Below are 25,332 nucleotides of genomic sequence, written 5' to 3'. Positions count from 1 at the left end.
ATACTTTATAGTTTTCAGATCACTTAACACTAAAGTCTTGTGCACGGATGTGATGGGAGAGAAACAACTGCATTTAGAGCATTCAAGTAAATCCAACTCGACTTTGCAGCAACCCTGTAACTAAATAATTAACGCTTTCTGGTGGTCCCAGATGACATTAACACTATACTTCCAGACAAGATTTTTTCCTTCTTTTCCTACTCAACAGTGCTGTAAAAGAGAGAGCAAAGGCACTCTGGATATCCAAACTCTGAAGTTTCTTACCTTCTTCATTGCAGACAAAACACAAGAATTAAATAATTTTTAGGTAGACAGCAACTTGGAAGAGCTGTAATTATATTACTAAAAAATACATCATGATAAACATACTTTGAATTTTTAGATGTTAATTTTAGAAGTTAAATACACAAATTAATTTTAACTCTAATTATTTGGTCTAGTTAATTCTCATATAATTAATTTGGTAGCTGGAATATAAAGATTACAGTTTTTGGGAAGACGTGCTCTGTTTTCTTACACAACAAAGAAATGAAGCCTCTGCTTGAACTGTAAAATTCAGTCTTCATTATGAATCTGGGATAGTGTTTCTACAGTAATTTGAAACGCTTTGACTTTGTCCCCACTCCCGTGAAGCGCTAAGTACCTTGCAGAACATCTGTGACTGCAGGTGTTAACAGAAAGCACACTTAAAGGACCTGCTGACATCTTGGTACATATAGCAAGAATCCTGCCCCAGTGGTTTTATGCTTATTTTTGCCCATATTCCCCTTTGCCTGTCTGTATTTTTCCAACCAATTTAGTTGACACAAACAGGCAGCATCGTGAGGCAGCTGTCTGCCGCTGGATGCAGCCCAGCCTCCTCTGTGCTCACCAGGCACTGGCTTTGCTGCCTGACTTCCCTCTCAGCTGAGAGGGTAAATGTACAAATTCATCAGTACTGCCCTACCCAAGAGAGCAGACCTGAACATCCTTCTCTTCCTCGGCCTCATGGGGCTGACAGTTTGACAAATGCATTGGTCATTCCAACTCCAGGAAACCCACTGACGTGGCATTTATTTCAAGCCCTGGTGTTGCTGTGCTCATGGGGCTGTCCCTTGGCAGCAGTGCCAGATGACTCTACCCAAGCGGCACCAAGGGGCACGTGTGGGGTTACCAAGTCACATGCTACCCTCACTCAGCTCCTCCAGAGTTAATACAGGGTGACTGTTTACTCATTCTTGCACATGTAAACCACAATTTCCTCCTCTCACCAAAACACCAATTTCCCAAAGCATTCAGAGAGGCAGACTCCCCAGATGAGCTACAGGAAAGGTCTCTGTTGTTCAGGACAGCAACACTAGGAACAGTGGGAAATTTCAGTGCCCTTTTTGGCTTCCTTCTCTTCTTGCAGAGTTAGAAGGGACAGAAGGACAAGCAGCATTACCATGGGAGATGAGAGAGGGTGGGATATTAAAATATTAAACTTCCTCTTTGTACACTGGTCCACAAGCATCAGAAATAAGTTCAAGTATCATCTTTGAGACAGTGAGAGTTCTTCATATACCCTCTGGGAGAGAGTTAGACATCATCCTAAGAGCTAGGGAATCTGAGAGTAAGGCTGACTTCAGTCCTTTACTCCACTTCTACCTTGATGCAGTTACACATTTCCCAAACTCCATCTGTAAAATGAGAATCACGTTACACAGAGATGCTGAGCACCAATGCCTCAAAGACACTTTGTGAATGTATCAGAATGAACTGGCATCCTGATGTTACCTGGCTAACTTCAAAACAGTGATAAGGGTGGGACTGCCACCACTTGCTGCTCTACTGCAAACACTCTAGAGAATGAGATCTTACACAGAAAGAAGGTGAAAAATTCTCTATCAGTTCTCAATTAGTAGAAGGATTGTAACTCATCTGGCTTTGCTGACAACATAGAGGTTCCTCCACGGAAGGGGTGAAAATTATCTTCCCCTCCGCTGCATTTGCCAGGTTCTCATACATTTCTTTTCATTCACTGCTGCTGTTTGTGTCAAAACAGGGGAACCACACTGATTCAACAAGGGTCACTTCTGAGGTTAAACTACTGGCAATGGCATTTAATTTATTGGAAAGGGGGAAGATAGTGAGTTTATTTTAGGTCAAATTGCTCATATGAAGAATCACCTTGGACTCTGAAAATTCTAGGAATACAAATAAAGAGGAGATATTTGAGTACTCTACTTTTTTTAGAGAGAGTTCCACTTTTCACCGTGATCCTAAACAGAGAAGTATCAACCAACTGATTTAACATCTGCAGGCCAAATCAATGCCATGAATCCTACCACCTCAGAAGCAGCACTGTAACTTCTACCCCCCACTCCTTATAGAAGTACAAAGCAGTACAACTGTACATCTACCAGTGGGAGACACTGGAGGTTTGTGTTATGTTCCCTCCCACACGTTCCCCAGCCCGGGAAAACCCTTGGACCTCTACACAAATATATTATGCACTTGAATTTTCAGTATAGAAATGATTTATGTATTCTGAAATGAAGCATGCAATACCGAGTGGTCACTAAGCACCACAGAAAGGCTGGAAAGCTACAACACACTGAAGCAGAGAGGGGTAAACTTCTCCATTTGGTCTTTTTCAGTTCCAAAAGGGAGAGTGGGTCTCTACATAACACCTCAGCTCATATAAGGGGGTATGAAAAAGCAACATTATGCTTCTCTCTTATGATACCTAACTTCACAACCTTTTGTTTGGATGAAGCATCATGCTGGACTGAAAGAAGCTTTTTACATAGTAAGCAACAAAACCAAATTCCTTTGAGGAATATTTTGCATTAAAGAGGGCTTTAAATTTGCACTAAAATATTCCAGCACCAGCGTTTTTCTAAGAACAATGTGTGCTCTCACTATGCAAGCCCCTAGGCCTGGTTTGCTGGCTCTAAAGTGAGTTTGTTATTGCCCTAAGGGAGTATTAGATAATGAAGAGCTATGAGTCTTCCTTTCACTTCATGCCTGGGCTCATCATAATGTGTATAAGCAGGCTTAGTCCGCAGACTTTTCTTCTTCACATCTTCCCCCTCCTATTTTCCAGCAACCCAGCAACATTTTTTACAAATGAACACTATCAATTGCCTCTCTTGAAACAAGCTTATTGAATCCATCACCTTCTTTCAAGTGTTGTGGAGAATAAAACAAAGTTCCCAGCTTTCAAACACACCTAAGTGCTTTTACTGCACTAGATGACACCATCACGAAGCATCAGAAAACAGGCACCACACAGCTTGGTAACTACTCAACTACCTGCTCCAGTCCAGCTCTGCACTACAGGTGGCACTTTATCCTGCCAGAAAGAAAGTTCAGCAGGGCCCAGGTGTGTTAAATGAGGTACAACAACAGACACACATCTATCTACACTGAAGTGATAACACCAGGTTGAACAGGAGCTCCTGCAACTGGACCTTAATTGTGGCCTCAGGCAAATGGCTGCTCCACTCACAAAATGCCTCTGACATACTCTAACATTTTACTGTGCCTAACATGGTTCTTTCATGATGAAGGACAGCAATGGGGTTAACAACTTTTTGTTAATTTCATCTAAGGTGAACAGACTTAATACACCACTTTGGATTGTTTAAAACAACAGAGAACATTTCTACAGAAAGAACATTAGTATTTTTTTAGTAATTTCTTTCAAATCATCAAAGCAGAAAAGCCACATAGGAGGCTGTCTGACAATTTCAGCAGTGAAGACCCAAGATTTCTGGAGTTAGCAACAGGTCAACCTTCAACAGGTTTCTTTACCTCTCCTTTGGTTAAACACTCCTATCAAAATATACCTTTTCTTTATGGTTTTGGATTCTTAAACTGAATGGCCTATAGAAAGGCCAGATCCTAAAACGATACGGAAAAAATTCACTGCAATTTTAGCTACCCTGAAACATATAACAACACTTAAACAGAGACCACCCCCTTCCTCATCCTTTATCAGCTGAATCTGGGGACTGCAGAGGAAAGGTAGAGAAGGGAATTGAAAACTGTGTCTCCTCTTTCATATAGCCACATTTTAGAGGGCAGGTTTTAGACAGTAGGGGCTACATCTACACAGTTCTTACAAAGCGGGCTAATCATCTGATTACATTCATTACTTTAAGACGAAAAACCAAAGACCTTTAAGAGAAGAGGCCCTGCAAGTTTCTGGTCTGTGCTCCAGACCAAGCTCTTGCTTCCTACATCTGCAGTGTTTGGTCAAATTGCAGAAGCATCCGTGAACTTGACTGGTTAACTACAGGACACTTTCAAACACACAAATTCTGTTTAACGTGGCTTGACCAGGAGAATGGCAGCTACATCTCAGTTCAAGGGTCAAGAAATTTCTTAATGACCAGAAAATCCCCAATGTTCCAAGTGAATCATACTCCCAAGAAACTAAAAAAAAAAATGGAAATCAAGCACATTGTTAACCAAAGGGTCATCTTTAACTAGTTTGTTGTGAAAGGAAAAAGAACATCTATAAAAAATTCCATTTCTAAGCTTTCATCTTGCTAAATATTAATTTAGCACAACTAGCTTTGCTCTTGAGATGCAAAAGAGTATTCAGATTGCTATAGGACAAACCACTAGCAAATGTGGTTGCATTAGTCCTCAGGAAATGTATTAAGACATCATCTGACTTTTAAAATGTTCTCTGTAATGGCTCTGATCTTTACAATGATTTCATCAATTACCAATATTGTTGATACATGTTCATCTTCTTGCCAGGTACCCAAGACATTAAGTGACTATGAAGGTTCAAAGGGAGTATCTATTTTAGTGGAGCTCGAGCAGCAGCCTAGGCAAAGGCATGCAGCTTCAACCACCTTCCCTGTACTGCTCAAGTGCATTCATGAGCCACCAGCTCACCACAGGCCAGATTTCATCCTCCTCCAGCACATTTCAGAACATGAATTTAACCCAGCAGTGAGGTTAGATGGAGAGACATTCTGTGGGGAGGGAGAGTGGTAGCAGGGAGGCAGAGGAGAAAGAACTTACAAAGAGCTTAATGAGTAAGGAACATAGCAGGCATATCAGTACAAGTCACAAACCCTGCCAACTCCACTTTGTGCACTGCCTAACAAAATCACTGAATAGCAGCTCCTCCCTCCTCCTATCAAAGCATTGTTCTTGCAGATAATGATTGTTTAACAAGCAGTCAAATAGCAAGACACAAAAGAAAACAATGTTTTTTTACGACCACCTAGGTAACACTTAAGATAAGGAATAGCAAAGATAGGCACAAAAATTCAAATTCCTACCTTTAAAAGCGAAATCCTTAAGTGAAGCTACTCTCTCAAAAGGGGTCAGACAGTCAGTAACCTGAGGAAACACATGGAGCCAAAGGGAAAGCAAGAAAGCCTGAGAGCTGCTCTTCACAAAAAGCATATACAGAGTGAGTTGGCCTTTCTGGAGAAGGGCAGCTGGGCCGCACAGTTGGTAGAGGATGAAACATTATTAGTAGCAGCGGCTGCCTTCCCTTTACTCAGTGTTGCCAAAATCTCTCAGATCATTTTGTGAACCTAAGGATGCTGTAATTTTAAGCAAAATGGAAAAATGTAAATAAATTCATGCTAAAAAAAAAGCACATCAGTGCTAAGCATAAGCACCATTAATGACTAGCTGCTATATCATACTGCAGCTACAGGTGGGTAGTGGGCAAAGCACAGTCCCACATGAACAGTCCAAAAGCATGGCTCTCTTCTCCCCAGAAACTATCTTGCCTTGCAGTTCCTCTCTGATAAGCTTCCACGTCACTCCCAAAAAATCTCAGAAACAATGAGAGGAAAGTAAGGAAGACGATGTGCAGAGGAAGGTAGAGAAGTATGGTCCAGTGCTCAGCTTATCATGGCACACTGCAGATTTGAGATGCGCCGTCAGGGTGGGGGGATACAGCTCCATTCCTTCCTCCTTTTACACACTGTGCATCTAATCACGGTAGGGCGTTGAGCTCCATTTGCACGGCAGACAATGGGATCTGGCAGCAGTTCAAAGGCATTTCTAGCGAAGTGACTGAAGAAGCTCACTGCTGGCGCAGGCAGGCGAGGATGCAGAGCGCCCCACTTTCCTCCCTTTCACTACTCAGGCTGCAGAGGCAGGTGCTGCACCATGGGCAGCCAGTTCTCCTTTTGTTCCAGCGGCAAGAGGATCAAGAAGGAAACCAAAAAGGTATGACCACCGAGAACAGCAGCACCTAAATCCACATCAGTAAGGGAGAGGGAGGCGGGGAGCAAGGGGGAAAGAGGAGGGAGAGGGAGACAGAGAAGAGAGAGGCTGGCAGGCAGAGGGAAAGCAAGCGGGCAGGCAAAGGGAGAAAGGAGAAAAAGGGAACCCACAGACAGCAGTGCCTGGCATCCTGACAGCTTGCTGCCAGAGTTCATCTTCTGAAGCTGTTACAGGTTTATGGATGCCTCTAGACTGACAAACAGACAAGATGAGGGAAACTACACTCAGAAAATGTATTCAGCAGCAGTAAATTGCTTCTCTTGCCCTAATGTGGCTTGCAGCTTCACTGAGGGAACTGATCTCATTTGGGGCAGTGCGGGGAGCGAACCAACTCAACAGCAAACCAGCTACATATATTCAGACACTATTATCAGAATCTGGAGAACTGGAATAAATCTGCAGAAGGACAAAGAAAAATCACCTTCTTGTGCACCACTAATAAAAAATTAACACGTTAAAAAACCAAATACATCTCAGATTTTGTTCTGTCTCTATGTAAGCAAATTTGGTCACAATGGTGGTGGCGGGAGCTAAACTCCTTTATATCCCTGAAAGCCTGGCACAAGAGGGGCTCTCTACTTTAAATGTAGAAAACAGTGTCCAAGAGCAGTAGAGAGGCAGGCAGGAAAGGAGATGCTTCTGACCACAGCAGCATACTCTGCTCTTTGAAGATGCAACGCCCTAGGTATGCTCGAAGTTGTATCCTTTCCCAGTCAGGGTTTGGGAGTAGAGAGTTTTCAGACAGGATGACACACTAGCACACATCTCTAGAGGAGTTATTTTAACAGGAGCTGACAATGCACAGCAAACACTTCTGTAATAAGACAGGAAAAGCTTAATGCAATAGAACATTACAGGGTATTAAAGAGCACTCTGAAGGAAGCCTGAACCTCAGTGATTCATCGAGTGCTATCTCTGTTATAAAGTGAACAAAGCACCTCCTTAAAATTTTGTCCTTACGATAACAAGGTAAAAACTAAAATCAGAAACAGTGGTCAAGTATCAGGCCTACTAGGGGTTACCTACTATGATTTAACCTACTATGACTTAACCAAAAGCAGAATGTCCAGCTTTTCACAGTTAAACTGACCAGGCAGGTGCACTAAGTTCTGCCCCGAAGATACTTCCTACTGTCTCATTGCTTCAAGAAGACAGGAAAAAGCCCTGGAAGCTAAGGCAGAAAATGTTTTAAAATGTTTATTAAGAGTAGATGATTTTCCTGTTGAATTAACGATGAAACTAATTCAGAATACTATTTTGTATTCTTTCTGTCCTATAATGGCACAATGATTTGCTCAGTGTTGTTTAATCCTAGAAGATATATTACAATAACATTATATAACGAAAACAAAGTAAATTATTTATTCATGTATTTAATATGAAAACTGAGAAAAGCACTCAAGCCTCTCAGAAAGAAAAGCACAAAGACATAAAGATATTTATTGCTAAGCGGTGAATAAAAGACAAGGTGCTGAGGGATAAGGATTACACACATGAAAGTAATGCTGCTGTCCTAATCAATCAACAAAAGTTAAATGGATGTTGAGTACCTTTGAAAAATGGGGTTTCCACATCTAACAAGAGGAGACAATTCTTTATTTTGTCTCATTTAAGAACATTTTATCACATACATGTCATGCTACAATACAGCACTGCAAGTTTGCAAGCCTCTTTGTATACTGCAGATGGATAATGCTGACAAAAAATTTTCATAAAATCATAACCTAAAACCATTAAATGTTTTAGCTTCCAGCTCCTGTCTATGCCAATAAACAAACCCTTCCCATTCAAGCTGCAGTATGCAAACAGCAGATGTTGGAAATCTCGATACTCCACTAATCAGAAAGACAACAGAAAATCCTGACTCCACACAACAAAGAACCAATTTTTAGAATAGTCAAGATTTTCATGATGAGTTTTTACCATACTCTTAACACATATTTCTCCCATCTCCAGTGTTTTATATAGATTCAGGTTTATTGGACACTTGCTGGTAATCTTTTCAAATCTATTCACTTAGAATATGTTAGAAAGAAGAATTACTGTTGCTCCATGTACAGGAAGACAATTAACTCTTGCTCACTGCCTACAGTCACAACTTCAGTATCTCTCTCAAAGGCTAAATTTCCTCTCCTCCGTCCTCCCTACCCAAACCTCCTGCCCTTTTCCACTCCCCCCCAACTCCCACAATTATTTCACAGTGTCCCCCAGATCAATGGCAAGCAGAGGAAAAAATGAGCTCAACTGATAAGCATAACTTAGGGGAAAGTGCATGAACTATGTCCTCATGCTAGCAGGTAGTTATGGTGAGACTTCAGTGGTATTTTTCTTAACAGTTCAGCCCTAACTACCCTGGCATGACACAACACTGTAGTTCTGCTCAGTATCAGTATCTCAGTATCTCCAAAAAGCCCTGGAAATAAAAGGGAAAATGACAGGTGTTGCTACCAGTTAAGAAACAGTCTCTACTGCTGTAAGGACAGTCTCTGCTTCCCAGACAGCTTCCCAGTCATAAAGATTGGGATAACCACATAGGTTTTTCAGTGCCCTTTGCTGTTTGTGATATCCACCAGGATCAGCAGACTACTTCTGAGCAGTCTAAGGAACAGTTACCAAGAAAATCAATCCAATCCTCAGAAGTTTCAGTTCATTGTAAAGGTGTCAATATCTCTATTAGGCAATTTTTGTAGATCTGTGAATTAAAACAGATTTTAAAAGTAATTTTTGTTTGGGTAAGGCCCAGAAAAATGAAAACAAACTCAAAATGTCTAGTTATGATTCAGATAAAAGTCTTTCTTCTGTGACTGGCTGAAATCATGTGCCTGCTGCAGTACTTCTGGACCAGCCAGTATCTTTCCTCTACTTCTAATACCCATAATCTGGAAAATTCAGCTGAAAATCAGAAGCAACTATTCAGAGAAAGAGAGGTACCTCTTAGAGTCTCTATACCTTAAGAAAAATGGTGATTGTTACAAAAATATTTGCAGTATTTCCTCCTCATCAGAGTCATATTGTGTAATGGCATAATTTACAGGATGTTTAGACCCAAACCTCTTGCTGTGCTCTGCATCAACAGCTTAAAAGGGTATATGATATCAAGGTAAATATGTTTCAACTAAGTGGCCTTAGTTTGCAAATAACCTAATCTTGAAACATTAAGCTAAACAAGAACAAAATCCCACTGTCCAAGCAAATCTGACAACAGAACTATATTGAAATTCTGACTTCATACACCAAGACATTGATAATCCTCTCTGATATCTCTCATTTACTGAGCTATACTACAACGTGTTAACTTAGATCTTCATGATGACTCTGGACAAAACACATTTTTCATGCCCCACCATGTTCAAAGGACATGTTTTTCAAAATACCTCAGGTTTATGATGCATTTTACACTGATTGCACTTGAAAAACGGACAAGGACTAAATGGTTCTGGCTACCAAGACATAGCAAGACGTGCTTGTTTAGTTTACATTCTTTGAAAAATTTTCTTGATCAAGCCTTATTTGTAAGCCACCATGGCACAACAGCAAATAGTGCTATCCATGAACAATTCTTAACCTCCAGACAGAACACAAAACAAATCTAGCACAGTTTACAGTAATGTGTCAAACAAGAATCACTCACCCAGTTCTTCAGTCTCACACACACATTTTTACAGGTACAGACAACACACAGGTTATGCTGCAGCCAGTCCCATAAATCTTGAAACTCTCTCTGAAGCCAGCGAAGACCAAACATGTTTGTGTGTAAATTTCACTGAGAAAATACCAGCAAAGATAGATTACTATTGAGGTACTTAAATACTGCACTAAATACCTGGAAAAAAACTGGGTTTCTTTTGAGTTCTGCCATCCTTCCCCACCCAAATATTAAAACTGAGTCTACAGTACCTTAGTTCTTTTCAAAAAGATACTTGGACACAAAGCAGATTTCCTGGGGTTCACCAAGGGAGGAGGTAAAATATGTCATGTTCTTGAGCTAGGAGAAGATTTACGGATGCACTTAACCCAGCCAATATCTGTTTGTTAACAGAGGAACAGCTTCCTGTCCTCACTTTCCCCTTTAACTAAGGTTAACAGAGATCCCCTCCATAGCACAAGGACTATTACAATTAAACCCAACAACAGCTTATTGCCATAACAAGCCATGTGAACACTGCCAGAATTGAGGCAGGGATTGGGCTGAGAAAGGAGACTGACCGTGCAGACTTTTGTAGGTACAACCTGTTCAACTCCAATAAACTCATTTTATTTGCACCCATTTTGGCAAATTTCTAGCCGGCTTGAACGTTGTTATTGGTGAAATCTACCCTACCTGAAATTCAATTGAAGATGGCTAAGGCATATTATCCTTTTTTTTTTTTTGCCTGGCACTGAAATAGAAAACAAGAGTAGTCCTTGAGAAGGTCTAGATGTAGTTGATGTTGGGATTAAGAGGGGAAACAAAACAAAGCAAAATAACCCCCAGTAAATTGTAGTATTCCTAAAAACATACTTCTCTCTCTTATATCAGGAGACAAGTGAACCACTATCTAGCCCATTTAGAATGAAGTGCCTATCTGAGGAAGACAACTACTTCTGAGGCCAGAATAAGCATGTGAGGGAAAACCCTTTTCTTCCTCTTAAATGTAATAAAGGGGTTTTGTTTTTGGTACCAGTTACATCATTCAACCTTGTGTGATATGACAAAACCATGAACTAGAGAGTGTCAGGACCCTGAGGGCACCATCAGCCCTTGAAGGTACGGACTAGTCTCAAGTGGGACCTCCATGCAGCCCCACTGTATCCTGATTTTAGCCTGGGCCTGGTCCCTGTTCTTTGCTTGAACTTTGCTGCAAGTATACCTGTCTGTAGCCCTGCCTCTGGCTTCATCTCCAGAATTGACTCAGGCTGTAGGTAGCTTGTCTTCTGGAAAGACCCCTCATATATATGCTACAGCTTGTACCTAGTTCTGTCTCATTGCTCCATCTTGCTTGGAACTGTCAACAGATCCTGTTACCAGCATCCAGCTCCGCCTGCCATGCTCACATCCTATGGAACTCTGCCCCATCAGCGATGGCACTGCTGCATCACCCCTTGCCTCCTGACTTGCCTCAGTTCCCAGCCCTTGCTGTGCCCTGAGAAGAGGTTGGTGCAGGAACAGATTTAAAAATCAATGGAAACAATATTCATCTCTTGTAACTGTCAACTGTACAGGTCTTTTCTGGGAAGCCCTCCAAGTTGTCCATAATCACAACCTAACTTGATTTCTGAAGCCTTTAAGTATGGCCTTCAGACAAACCCTGGCAGTTTGGTGAGGGCCTTGGATCAACAGCTTTAATGCCAGATACAGTAAACACAATCTGAGAGACTAATAGAGTCTTGTAATATATAAACATATGAATCACTTTATGGAAGAAGGTGAAAGAAAGGAAGAACATGTGTTTGAATTTATAGGAGAGAACCTAATGATAATATGTTACTGTTCGTCCTCCACATTAAGGTAGGGGATGCTCTTGATGTATTGAACACAGCACTCCTCAACCATACTACTGTACTCATTTAAAATGCATGGTGAGAAGGGTCAGAAAAGGGTCAGAGTTAAATCATTCAACTGACAAACAGATGATATATTCAGAAAAGGGGAACATGCCCCTGCCAAAGCACCCCAAGTCATGCCCTTCTGCTTTGTAATTAAGTTTTTGTCTCTGTTCAACTGTGCTCACATTTCTCATCCTACAGAAGATCTCCAAAGCCCACCTGGGGACAAAGTAAGCTTATATGGAGGAAAGGATAATGAGGTTAGTAGGTGTTGCTATGCAGATTGCTACACTTACATCATCTTTACACTTAGTAGTGCCTACAATTTCAGACAGCTATTTCATTTTTGTACTCATCTTTAATACTCAACGGGCCCATGTTCAGCAACAACCAATCCTTAAAAATGATGTAAATATTAACTGGCAGAAATCCACCGCTAATGGGCCAGTTCTCCTGAACTTCAATCCAATAAACTAATTAAAATGTTTAAGACCAAATCCTGTCCAAGCAGTAAAATTCATCTCTGTTGCATAAATGTGGCATGATGCCATGAAGACACACTAGCATGCTTCTAGAGATGTTTCAATGACAGGACCTCACTGATATGATTAGGTCAATTCCACAAGTTTCAGAGGAACCGGTTCCTGTAACCTGCTCCAGACATGGAGATGAAGAACTGGTGATTGCAAAGAAATACCTGTCAGATAAATCCTTATTGGAACCAACTGACAAAACAGATAGTTAGGAACCAGGAAAGGATAAAATACAATAAAAGAGGAAAGGACTTATTTGTTGCTCTACCTCTGCTACAACTGAACGGAGTTGAGATATCTCACAGGAAAATAATGGCTTTTAGGAAAATGAAGGTTTCTTGAAAAGTAAGCTGCAGGCATTTTGTGGCTCACTCTCTAACTTTTTCTGTAACATAATTGTGGAACATTGCTGGTATAGGCAGGAAACATTAAAACATTATTAAGAAATGAATAAGTATTTCTAAGGATGAACTAATCATGTGTTAGCACAAGGAAAGCCTGAAATTCCACTTTTAAATTAGTAACAATAACAAAGTTTCCAATAACTCTACTTTCATGTAAAGAAATGGGTTCTGCATGGACTACCTGGTTAGATGTTCTAATTGCATGGTCCCCTTTCCATCTGCTATAACTTCAAGGTTTTGCTGTCTTTCCCATTTCCTAGCCTTTGTGTCAATGAAATCAAAGGTACATTAGCAATTTACTGTGCCTGTACCTGAAATCAAACATTTTTCTCCCATTGCTCTTCTAGCCACGATGTCACATATACATTGACATTAACAGAACATATGAAGCATTCCATTAATATTTTCACTCTTTTACTTATTATAAATATTTATCAATTTCACATGTGAAAATTACACCAAATGTCTCTGGAGTTACACCAGTATTCAAGTTGAACAGAATGCTAATGTGGTCATTACGCTTATTCTACTCCAACACAAATTTTTGTTTATTCTGTTTATACTGGAGTTTGCAGAAGTAGCCCTAGATTTTTCTACCACTACTTTACTCTTCACAAGCACAAAAACCTGTATCAAGCATTTCAAGGTATTTTTGCTCCTTTACTAGTCTCTGCAAATCTCACCTGCAAAACTGATAAAAAGCTTACAGAAGACAAGATTTATTATTCGGATAGCACTGAAATGAGCTATGGGGGTACACCAACTACACATCTTTTTTCTTACCCTCCAAAATCCTTTTATCCATCCAATGCCTAAGGACCTCCTGTCTCTGTGTCTCTAGAAAACTCAGGATTAGGGTTGAGAGAAAGCATGGAGCCGCAGTGCGAGTGGGGTTGGGAAGGGGCTGCTAAAAGAAAGTGGGAGCTGCGTGCAGATCAGCCCTGGGAGAAATCTTTCATTTGGGAAAGATTATCAAAGTCTTTGCAGGAAAAATAGGGTTAAAGTTCAGCTTCTGGTTGACAAACAGAGGAGTTTAGAGTTGTAGCATGTGTAGGGCCCAAAGTCCTCATTTCATCATGTCCACCTTTCCTCACCACCTCATCTTCTGTACACTGAACTCAACACTAAGTACGAGCTCCTGCAATCTCCTTTTCACAAACCCAGTGTACTTGCAGAAGTCATGAGCCCTTCCATCCTCCCTTTTCTGCCCTCTGATTTTCTGCACAGCTGAAGCCATACGGTCTGCTAATATAAAGTAATCTGAGAAAACCATAGACCTGTGAACACTCCTAAGACATGAGAAAGTATTTCAAACAGATTTGTTCAGCACGCACACAAAACCAAATCATCTCTGTTCTTTCCAAGCAAAGAACCTAGGAACCTTACACCGGACCACATCAACCCTCTTCTACTGCACTGACTGTGGGAACTTCCACTCCTAAGACAGGACTGGCATTTTTGCAAGCATAGTGGCACTTTAAAATCAGAAATGTCACAGGGGCCTGAATCTCTGTATCTTGACAGAACATTGCTTTTTTTGCTACATTAGAGTGCAGTATTCAAACATATGCACTAAATAAACTCAAAGAATTACCTTCCTTCACTATTCATCCAGACAGAACTGAGGGCAAAAAAAAAGCAGGACTCCTTCTCTTCAGCACAGAATTTAGACCAATCCAATATTTCTATTTTTAATTTTTAATTACATTTATTATATGTCCTGTGGGTATAAGTCATGAATGCACTTCCAGTATGCTGGGAGCAACGTAAATATAGTCATTCCCAAAGGGATCTTACAGCTGTTATGCATGGGTCAGAGATTCTGTGAAATGCAAAATCTGAAACTTTAAAAGCTTTTTAGCCCACATCCTTCCCATTCCTTTTCAAAGGCAGAGTTAATGGATACTGAACAACATTGCCCCGAAATCTGCCCACAAGGTATGGAAGTAATAACTCCCTTTAAATAAAGTAGTATTTAGCACTAAGCAACCATTCGGTCCTATCACATTCCAGAATAGCATCAGAAATTCCTTTCTGATCCAAATTAACTCATCTGCCACTTCATGCTGACAGCTGTGCAACTGAAGACAAGACACTCGAAATTGCTTCCTCCGCAAATCTTTCTAAAGAGAGGAAGGAGGAGTGCAACTTCACACTGCAGCATAAAAGTCTAGCCTCCTCCTCCCTAATTCCTTGCCTCTTATTTTGACATGAGACCGCTCAAAAGGACTTAAGCTCTTCCTCTTACCAAACCTGGATAGTCAGCCCATAAAAATGCAAAAGATTCTGCACTTACCTCTGATCACAGTCTGGTGAAGGAAAAACAGTCATCAGCTGCTTCACTCAGGAACAAGGTTCTGTTTTAAAATAAAAAAGAGACACGACTTTAAACAATGTTTTTCTCTCTCTCTTCCCCAATGTTAGCCTTCAGCAGTGTTGGTAAACATTTACTTAACAGGAGCAGGTTCACTCTCCACAACCAAGGTAATGATTACATTACACTAAACATGGCATGAGGACAGATTGAGGCCATGACAACAGCCTTGTTGGCACTGACTAGAGGATGACGTAGGGTTGCACTGCAGTAAGCTCAATTGTGCAAGACTGAGAAAGAGTGGGGCAAGATGAGAAATGACAAGTGCAGGGGAAAAAAAACCCAACCAACAAACCAGGAACCTGGATTAAGAACCACAAAGAAAAAGAAAGTTCACAGAATAAGCAAATGCAGTATGAGCTAAGAGAACTGGAAACACCAGCACAATCCTAATGGGATTTCTCACACCTGTTCATTAGTATTGTCTTTGAAACAGCCAACAAAGCAAGCTATAAAATGTTACCATCTTTTGTCTTGGTCACAGCTAGATCAGTTCCCTAAAACTTCAATGGTGTGACAAAGACTGTGTAGTCTATTGCCAAAGCCTTTACAAGAGACAGGACCATTACATATACTGTGAAACAAAACCAAACCACTGAAGGATGGAGTCACACCCTCCTCCACCCCTCTACCTGGCTAGCGATCACACAGATGGAGGTACTGCGTAAAGCTAACTGAAGCTCAGGAATCTTCTGTGTGTGTAAACACACACATAGAGCAGTTTGCCAGGGAGAGCATCCCACAGTCACTGAAACCCCAAGGAAAGGCACAGACTAGAATAGTGTCAAGGGTAAAAAACTAATTTTACTGTACCTGTTGGACAGCCTCTAAAGGCAGCTCCTTCACATCGGCTGTGTCCCAGATATGCAACTCTCTCTCCTGTAGCTTTCCAGCTTACACAGACCCTGATTCAGCAAAAACACTGACCTTTGAGTTTCTAATAATCTTTAATATCTGTACAGCCAATTAGTAAACAAATAAGAACCACACTTGCTCTGCCTGTACATATAACCAAGTGCAACCAGCTCCCTGCCCTCCTCACAAACAAGAGCAAAAGTTTCTCTTTTGCTTTTTCCTGGTTAGATAAAGATTAGTTTAGAGAAAAAAAGCACCTACTATTCCTCAAGACACACTTTTCCTCTTTTCTTTTGATCTATAATTCTTATGTTTCTTCACTAAATAGTTTCAGAAGGCAGAATAAGAAGCCCTGCATGCCCGGCCTCCACAGATCACAAAACACCAGGGTAACCATCAGAACAGCCAGATGCAACAGCAAAACAACTAAACTACAAAAGATGTGAATGTTTGATGTAACTGTAAATAGAACAGACAGGTAAAGAAATGTTTTACAGAGAACTGTGACAATTCAGTGAAACTCATTAAGAAAAACAATCAAATTAGCAGGCTAATCATTAGAAGAATTTACATGATGGCAGCGGATAAGACTCACATATCCACTATACCCCCATGGTAGTCCGTAAGACCCACACAAACAGATACACCAACATCCAACTAATAGCATTCAATCTATGTTCCATGGGGTTGTGTTTCCGTAGAGTTCCCTGTGTTTCACTGCAAAATATGTTGCCCTGTCTTGTACTCTCTGATATAAACTATTACCAAAGTGGTGACCCGGAACAAGGTGGAGTATTAATCTGATCTGTGATTGGTTTTCTTTTCCAGAATACAGAAGACTTTAAAAAACCCAAAAGGATTAGCAGATAGTAAACGCAGGGGAGATATTCAAAGACAAAAATGAGTTACAAATAATTTTCTCTTCAGCTTTTAAAAATGCAACTTGCTCCTACTTACAGAAACTAAGAAATGGTTATGGCCATGAGGTAAAGAAACTGCTCTTTGCAGTGCCACAGTTTTCCACTAAGGCCTGTCACAACTGATACAAGTAGAAATGCAACACAGCCAGGTAAGAAGGGAGACAGAATTTAACAAGGAATTTAAACTGAACACAATAATTTGGAAGTTGCCAGTGATGAAACACAAAAAACCGGAGCAATATTATCAAGCTGATAGATTTTTCTATCAGTAGAGTACGATTGGAATTGGCCAAATCTGATTTCACTACAAGATTTATTTTAAAGAACTTTAAATTAAAGGAGTGGTTTAATACAACACTAAAGGGGTGACAGTTGTGTTATTTCCACAGAAAGCCAAGCGAGGTGGCAAAAAACTTGCCTAACAATTTCCAGTTTCCCTCCTCCATACATACTCTTCTGCCTGTGTTCTCCATGAGAAGCAAACAGATTCACATGTTTGGAAAGCCCTCAGCATAAAGTGTACATTACCACCATTATCAACAGCTGCTTAATACCACCTCCCAAATGCTTAACAGAGAAGGCAACACTGCATTTCCTCTCTAGGCATCAAAGCATTTACTAGTGGAAACGACACTCTGCCTAGCACAGAATAAAGTGATTTTGGAAAGATGTCATTAACTCTAGACGCATCATATCTTTTCCCATGTTTCTATTTACTTTCAAATTTACCACCCATAACAGTAGAGTGGGAAAGCTCAAAAGCTTGTGCACCAGCCATGCAGGCTCCTGCAGGAGCTCCTGTTAGTCAGGGCATGTACTGCATGGAGATTCAATAAGCAGTGACATTTGTATTCCTGACAGTTTTATTTCTTCAAACACCAGTCGCATTGGAAGTTTCACTTTACTTTTTACTCCAGAATAAAGGTCAAACTTCAGTGTAACAGATGCTGTCTGGAAATCCCAGGACACGTATGAGAGCATGTGTGTGGTCCCCTTCACCATTACGAGATAAAACAGCTTTCAGGAAAATAAGAAGGGCACTTAGTTTTTTTAAGCATAAAAACCTTGATACAACAGGGTCCACTTAGTCAGAAAAACAGTATTCACACGGGAGCCCAACCAAGCAGAACTATTTTCCCATGAAGATCTTATCCTCAGTCTGGGCAAACAATCCAAGTCACACTAGACAGACAACAGTTCTGTATGTCTCTGTAGTAATTATACCAAAGAACCATGACTGACCTTTAGTTTAAAAATAATAATAATTTTAAAAGTCCAAATCAGAAGCACAGTGAAAACATATAACAATAAAGTATACATGGGGAAAAGAGAAAGTAGCTCGATATGGTCGAAATACGAAAAGACTTATAGGAACATGAGAATAGAAAGAAATAGAGAAATACAGAAACAGAGAAAAGGAAACAGAGAATAGAAAGCCCTGTTTACTAAATGGTGGAGATTTTTAGATAATTTCTGTAAAAGAACAGAAAAGAGAATAAAAACCACAGCCATCTGAGGTTTGCATTTTTTCCTGGATTACAAATACTTTATAAGAACTGTACAGCTTTACAGTTCAAAGCTGCACAAAGACAAGCAACAACAGGATTGGCTTTTTAGTAGGTACGGAAAGGCAGGATGGATGGACTGCAGCAATCAAACTGGAAAAAAGGGAAAAATGTACATAGAGAAGGGGAAGAGGAAAGACAAAGCTATCTGTGAAAGCATGAAACCAAGGGACAATTAGCAGAAAATTTTACTGTCAGAAGCTGCAAGTGCTCAAGAAAGAAGTACTTTGTAGAAAACTGCATTCCCTGTCAGGATCTTCAAGGAAGTGAAGGAAATGGAAATTAGCAAGTATATACTTGAAATAGTTAATCAAGGAGCTTGACAATCAAAACATATCAAACCTAAACACATTTATTTGAGACTCCACCTGTAGTGCTGCATCCAGCTCTAGGAATCCAGTATAGGAAGGACATCAAGCTGTTGGAGTGAGTACAGAGCAGGGACACCAATATGATTAGAGGAATGGAGCACTTCTCCTGTGAGGAAACACTGAGAAAATTGGGATTGTTCAGCCAGGAAAAGAGAAGACTTTGGGGTGACCTAATTGCAGCCTTCCAGTACACTTTGAAAGGTGTCTATAAGAAATGTGGAGACTATTTATAAGGGCATGTAGTAACAGGAAAAGGTGGAATGGCTTCAAACTGAGAGAGAGTAGGTTTAGATCAGATGTTAGGAAGAAATTCTTTACTGTGAGGGCGATGAGGCACTGGAACAGGTTGCCCAGAGAAGTTGGGGATGTCCCATCCCTGGAAGTGTTCAAGGCCAGGTTGGACAGGGCTCTGAGCAACCTGGTCTAGTGAAATGCGTTCCTGCCCATGGCAGGGAGGTTGGAACTTTGAGGTCCCTTCCAATCCAAACCATTTTGTGATTCTATGATAGTTCCTTTATGGTTCATTCATGTGCATCCAGCAGAACTGGTCTGAGAAGGGAAATGGTTTCTGAGACACAGTGAAACTCTTTAGTGAACTTCTATTTCTGATAAGAGAAAGAAGTCTAATTTTCAAAGTTCTAGAACTGATCTCTTAAATTCCTCCCTTCCCTCTTGTATGATGGGCTGTCTTCAATGTTATTCACCAGTAAATTTTTCACAACAGAAGAAAAAGGCAGAGCCATCTGATAAAGGAGAAGCATCAAGGTCACAGCACCAAGCCTGCCAATTCAAGAACCATTTAGACAATGTTCTCAGGAACATGGTGTGATTCTTGGGGCTGTCCTGTGCAGGATCAGGAGCTGGACTTCAATGATCCTTGTGGGTCCCTTTCCAACTCAGGATATTCTATGGTTCTATGATAGATTAGATAGATAGATAGACAGACAGACAGGCAGGCAGATTGTTCTGTGGTATGATAATGTAAAGGAAATGGCTTAACACAGTTCATCATTCATCCAATGCCCTACTTCAGATCTTGCATGTCCTTATGTGGCATCACCTTGCTGGCACACAAAGGAAAGGATTCCTATCCATAAGGCTGTTCATGGCACAGAGGGCAGGTGGCCCAGGCCCTGTCTCCCATCAGCATGACTGTGCTTGCTTGAAGCTGTGCTGCTTTGGGATGCCTGTCACTCTGACTGCTTCAGCAGTCTGATTTTCAGGAAGGCCAGTGCAAGCAGTGAAGTGTTAAAAGACTAATGCTATCAGTCTTTGCCTCTGTCCTTTTCTGTCCTGCTATCACAGCTAGCTGTATGTCTCCCAATGAGCAAAAAAGGTCAATGGGGAAAAAGCTATCAGCTTCCCAAAAAGCTATCTGCTTCCCAATGCTGCAGTCCAGCAGCTAAAATCATGCCATCTTTGTGAGAAGAAATTTGTAAAGAAAGGGGGAATGGATACAACTAAAATACTAGGAAAAGATCTCCCCTAGTTCTCTTTTGCTTTTTGCTCTCACCTCGTGGATAGGAAGGAAAAAGCCTCCTTAACTGATTAAGTTCCAATTCTCTCTTCCTCCCCACCCCCACCCTTTGTTTCTGACTGTTCCCCAATGAGCAAAGAAGGGTCTTGAAGAAGGAACAACTATGATTTATGTATTAGACAGATATATCTTGAAAGGCTGTCAGCTTCCATCCTGCCACAGAGCCACTGCCTCCTGACAGCAATGCTGTAATTAAGTCGATAGCATTGAGCATTCTCTGAATTACTGGGTTAAAGTAGTAGAGCACTGTATTTAAACCTTTCACCCCATTCAGATAATTTAAAACATTCTGCTAAAGGCTTGTTTAGGTTAATCCTCCCCAAAGCATTCCAAATTAAGAGCTCCCAAAAGAACTAAAGACACCTAGTTTGGTACTAGTCCTTCCCTGGTCCTAATAAACATAGCTCACCAGTCAAAGCAATGCCTTATCCCTCTCCACCAATCACAAGCCATTGTTATCTTAAGAAAAATAGCATTTAAAAAAAAAAGCAAACAAATAACCGGATTAATGACAGGCCATCGTGTGTTAGGTTTCCAGACAGACAGCCTGAAAACACCTCCGTGCCCAAATCCCACAGGAATGAGCCTAATGTCAGCAAAAGGCTACGTAAAGGCTTTGTGCCTAAATGATGGCCCCCATGAAGCTGACAGCTATCACAGAGAAGTTCAACAGGAATAGGGTCATTTGTTTCTCTCATTTTATTCCTCTGTTAAATAAAGAAAATTAAGTCAGAAGCCTGCTGACTTCACGTTTTTCCTTCATCACTGTCAGTATTTGATTTGGACAGTGTTGCCTCTTCAGTTGCCTTATGCCTATTTTTATCTCTGTATTTTAACAAAAGTGAAGCGCACTCTACATTGCAAACGAGATTCCTCCAATATCTAAAATGATGCTGGGAAAAACAAAGTATAAACAGCTCCTCACTTAACCTCACAAATGTAATTATAAGAATCTGCAGTTCTAAGCTATGATTCACCCCCACTAAGAAACTAATTAAAATTAAAATTAACACTGTTCATTTTTTATGAAGGGGGAGAAACAATAAAGTCAAAAATCTATACTCAAATACAAGGTGTAAAACACGTCTGATATGACGGTTAAGACACACTGCAATAAAGAAAATAGAGTTTTGCTCATAATTCAGTTCAACTCTGCTGTAAAAATTACAGATATAGGGCTTCTAAAGGAATAAATACAACAACTTGAAGTCAAACTGTGACAGGACAAGACTTGTTAGCAGATTGGCTATATCTGCACTCGCTTAATTTGCATACATGTAACAGAGAAAACATGTAAAAATAATTCATGTTTTTCAGGAGAGTGAAGGGAAAGAAGGAATCAAAACTTCCTATCCAGTTACTTTTTACATGTATGCTTAATGTTCAGCCCCCAATTCAGTTTAGCCAATGCTCAGAAACAGACACGTATCTTCAGGATCTCCCCACGCTTCAGGTACGACACCTTTCTTTCTCTTACCACACAATCTTCTCAATTTCTCCTCCTCACTGCTGCAAGTTTCCAAAAAGCCTCTGTACCAGCTCACTGATGATAAAGAGTGCAGGTGTGGTCAGCTGGTGAGGAATACACAAAGGTTGAACAGACTGTTCCCTCCTCCCTGGGGGCTCCGGCTCCCCAGTGCCACTGAGGTTGGCTACATAAATGCTCAAACCATCACCAAACCTTCCCATGAATGGAAATAGATACCTCATCCATCCACAGAAGTCTCTCCTACCAGCTTGTTTGGAAGTATATTTAAATACATTCTGACTACCATCCTTCTTCCTTTTATGTTTTCTCGGATGCAGAGGTAGACCAATCTGGTGCACAAACCCGTTACAAAAGACTATAAATGATGCAGACACTGGATCCTATTGTTCATTATGACATGAAAAAAAAAATCTTTGTAATTTTCTTTCTCCTTATTTGCCATGAGACAATGATACAGATTATGGCTACTGAGAGAGCAGTGCCAGAACAATGCTGAGAAGAGCAGTACCAGTTCTTTCAATCCTACAGGTGCAAAGACTTGGCCACATCCTTTCACTTGGCCTTTTGAAGTCAACAATCTGACTGTGGTTGAATTGTCAGGAAGAATGGCATCTGAAAAAAGGTACACATGATCAACCAACCTGAGTTCAAGGAACACCATAACTGCCTTGAGATTAGCAGTCAAAAAAGCCTGCAGATTCTCTAGGACACTGGGTTACAACCAGGGAGAAGTGTCAGTACCTACAGACTGACTCATGGAAGTGCAACTAGAGCAGCTCTGTGCAGCATTGTTTGAGAGGCACTGACCCAGAAAGGCACTAAAGCAAAGCTGGACGTAACACTCCCACTGCAGGCAGCACTCAGCTCTGTACTCTGCTGCTGGAAGGGAAACACTGCACGGAGCTCCACAATTTCATAGTTCACATGAATAGCTAAGGGAGCTTTTGGGCTTGCAATTAAATGAAAATTTCTGCTTCCCTTCTTAATTTCCTTTCATACCTCAAGTTAAAAGCTCTCTGCTGCCATCCTTCTTTCTTTTTCCCTGTCTTATTCTACACTTTTACAGTAATTCTGAGTCAATGAGTGATTTAATTCCCTGTGTTTTCATGCAAACACCTGACTTTCCAAGCTTCACTGGAACATCAGCAAAGGGCCCCCTCCCACTCCTCTCTCATCCCAAGACATTGAGGCATACACAACTTTGCCTAAGCATCATTTCAGAATAAGGCCACACTTGTGTTTCTAAGAGAGGCATCCAGCCAGCTGAAGGTTTCTTTATGGTTTCACTAAGTGCAAAGCCTTTTAGACTTGCAGACTGAGCCAAAACCTTGACCTACCAAGCCCTTGTGGGGCCAACAACATTCTTCCACTACTTGAGAGAGAAAATACATGAATTGCCAGTTTGGAAAACACTCTCAGGCACGTGGTGGGATTCTTGGGGTGTCCTGCACAGGGCCAGGAGTTGGACTCAATGCTCCTGATGGGTTGATCCCTTCCAACTCAGCATATTCTATGATTCTGTGGTTCTGTGATTCTATGAAAAAAGCACGTGACATGGCAAGTGAATATTACCACTGTAGGACACCATCAGTGTTTCAGTAGATAAAACACAGCAGAGTGTGGTGTGCAGGACAAGTTTTTTTAAGACTTTGAATCAATTCTATTCCATTTTAAGGTAGGTAGGAAAAAATATTCAAAAGCAGAAGATCTGGTTTGGGTTTTAGACCACATTCACATGTCAGTGTGAGAATATGATCAAACCCTTGTCACAACCATCAGAAGTACTTCCACTGAATTCAACACACATGGGGTCAGGATCAAAACTTATGTTTTGTCAGTATTTGCACATACATTTACAGATATGAACACCATGCTGTACACTGTAATAGTAATTTTTTTGGCATGGAACTGTCTAAGCATTACACATGAATCACAGCAAAGGGTTGGGTTTTTTTAATAATGTTAAAAACTTCTTTCTCCTTTGGGACCCAGCCATAACCCATTCTTATCTCTGTAATAACACAGATTTTCATCTCACTAATCTTCTCCCATCCTCAATACAAAAAGAGAATTTGCAAAGTGGATGACTAACCAAACCCCTTTCAGTTAAGCCTCACTCTGCTTAGGTGTTTTGACACTCCTAAGCTATATTTTTCTACTCATTTTTTTTTGAAAATGCATGTTCCTTTTGTTTCAACAGATTGACAACAGACAAAGTCAGAGACAATGCCCCATCTGACTTACCTCATAAATCAGCAAAAACATCAGGGGAAACTGCCTTTTCCATCCTAGCAGTGCAAACAGAAATTGTCCTTGTCTAGCCTTATTTAACAGACGATCTGGCTGGTGAACTGCATAACTCTTGTACTGTGTCCTGAACACATCCACGCACGCAGGCACCTGCAGATTACAGGGCTTTTCATGGGAAACAGTTTTTTCTCATTCTTTCCCTTCAGCTTAACTACCAGTCTAACCTGAATTGTACAATACCAAACAAAAGGGAAATAATTGCCCAAATACCAACACTCAAACCACTTTGTACTTCTAACCACCATTTTCTCCAGGCAAAAGCTCTGCCATCTTACCTTCATCCAGACTCAAGTCTGACTCAACTGTCAAAAGAAAAACAGAGTCGTTTAAATACAATAGCATTTAACTCTTCTGTCAATAGAACAGCAGCAGAGCTCTCCCTAAAATAGGCTGAGTATAATTTTTCTGATCTGCAGGACAGCAAAACTGAGGAAGAGAGCACAAGCTCGGACACTTACCATGTCAAAAGTAGAATCAGGAATGTGAGGTCAGAGGAACAGAATTCACAGGCTCCTAACCACTGCCATTTTGCCTCTGGAGCACTATTCTGTCTGCCTCACATGGAACACAGGCCAGACTGTGCATTCTCTGAGATTCCTGGCATAGCCAGGGCTGGGACTGTGGTGCTCTCAAGGTTCTATCTTCCAGGAGTTAGCCTATGTCACCACAAACATTAAATATGCAACATTCAATACAGGTCACCTTCAAGGGTTTACCAAAGGAAAAAGGCAGTAATTTGATGATAAAAACCAACTTCCCACTAAAAATCAGGGTTCCTTCCTTTTTTCCTAGCACCTTCTTGCCCATTCCAGCTCACCCTCAGTTTATTGTATTTTCCCTACCAAAGAACGTCCCACATTGCATCACAAAATTTAGGAAAAAATCTTTTCAGCACTAAGAAGACTAATACTTTCTTAACTAGAAGAGCACAAATAGTTCTAACAAAATCAGGTTTTAGAAGTTATCAGAGCCATCTCTCCCCTTTTTCAATGGCAGCTGGATGACAGTTTTCTGCCCCTTTCGCTGCCTTTCGTATCTCTGCTGGACTCAAGCTAATAAGCTTCTCATTAGTGAAATGACTACACCAAGGTACTGGTAGATGGTCCTGTGTTCCAAGCACATCTTCCCACTCCCTCCCTCCCAGAAGTCCTAATCTATACACAGTGTAATCGCCACAAAAACATATGCTGCCTGACAGAAAGCTTCCCCTCCATTAT

The 25,332-nt window shown here is 40.8% G+C and overlaps 1 protein-coding gene across 6 annotated transcripts in view; it reads right to left on the bottom strand.

Annotated features, from left to right (window-relative positions):
* Positions 1-25,332, bottom strand: part of NDST2 (N-deacetylase and N-sulfotransferase 2) — a 132,797-nt gene that overhangs the window by 36,013 nt on the left and 71,452 nt on the right. For 5 of the 6 annotated variants that reach the window (XM_027649362.1, XM_027649365.1, XM_027649366.1 and 2 more), the window contains exon 2: positions 14,991-15,051. The gene's annotated coding sequence lies outside the window, so the exon portion shown is untranslated. Of the gene's footprint in view, positions 1-14,990; positions 15,052-15,881; positions 15,986-25,332 lie in introns of those variants that run through there. The other variant, XM_027649361.1, reaches the window with a different exon arrangement.

This window comes from Corapipo altera, unplaced genomic scaffold (assembly GCF_003945725.1).
Source record: "Corapipo altera isolate COAL_440 unplaced genomic scaffold, ASM394572v1 53, whole genome shotgun sequence".
Classification (NCBI taxonomy): Eukaryota; Metazoa; Chordata; class Aves; order Passeriformes; family Pipridae; genus Corapipo; species Corapipo altera.
This window is presented reverse-complemented; position numbering and strand designations above follow the sequence as displayed.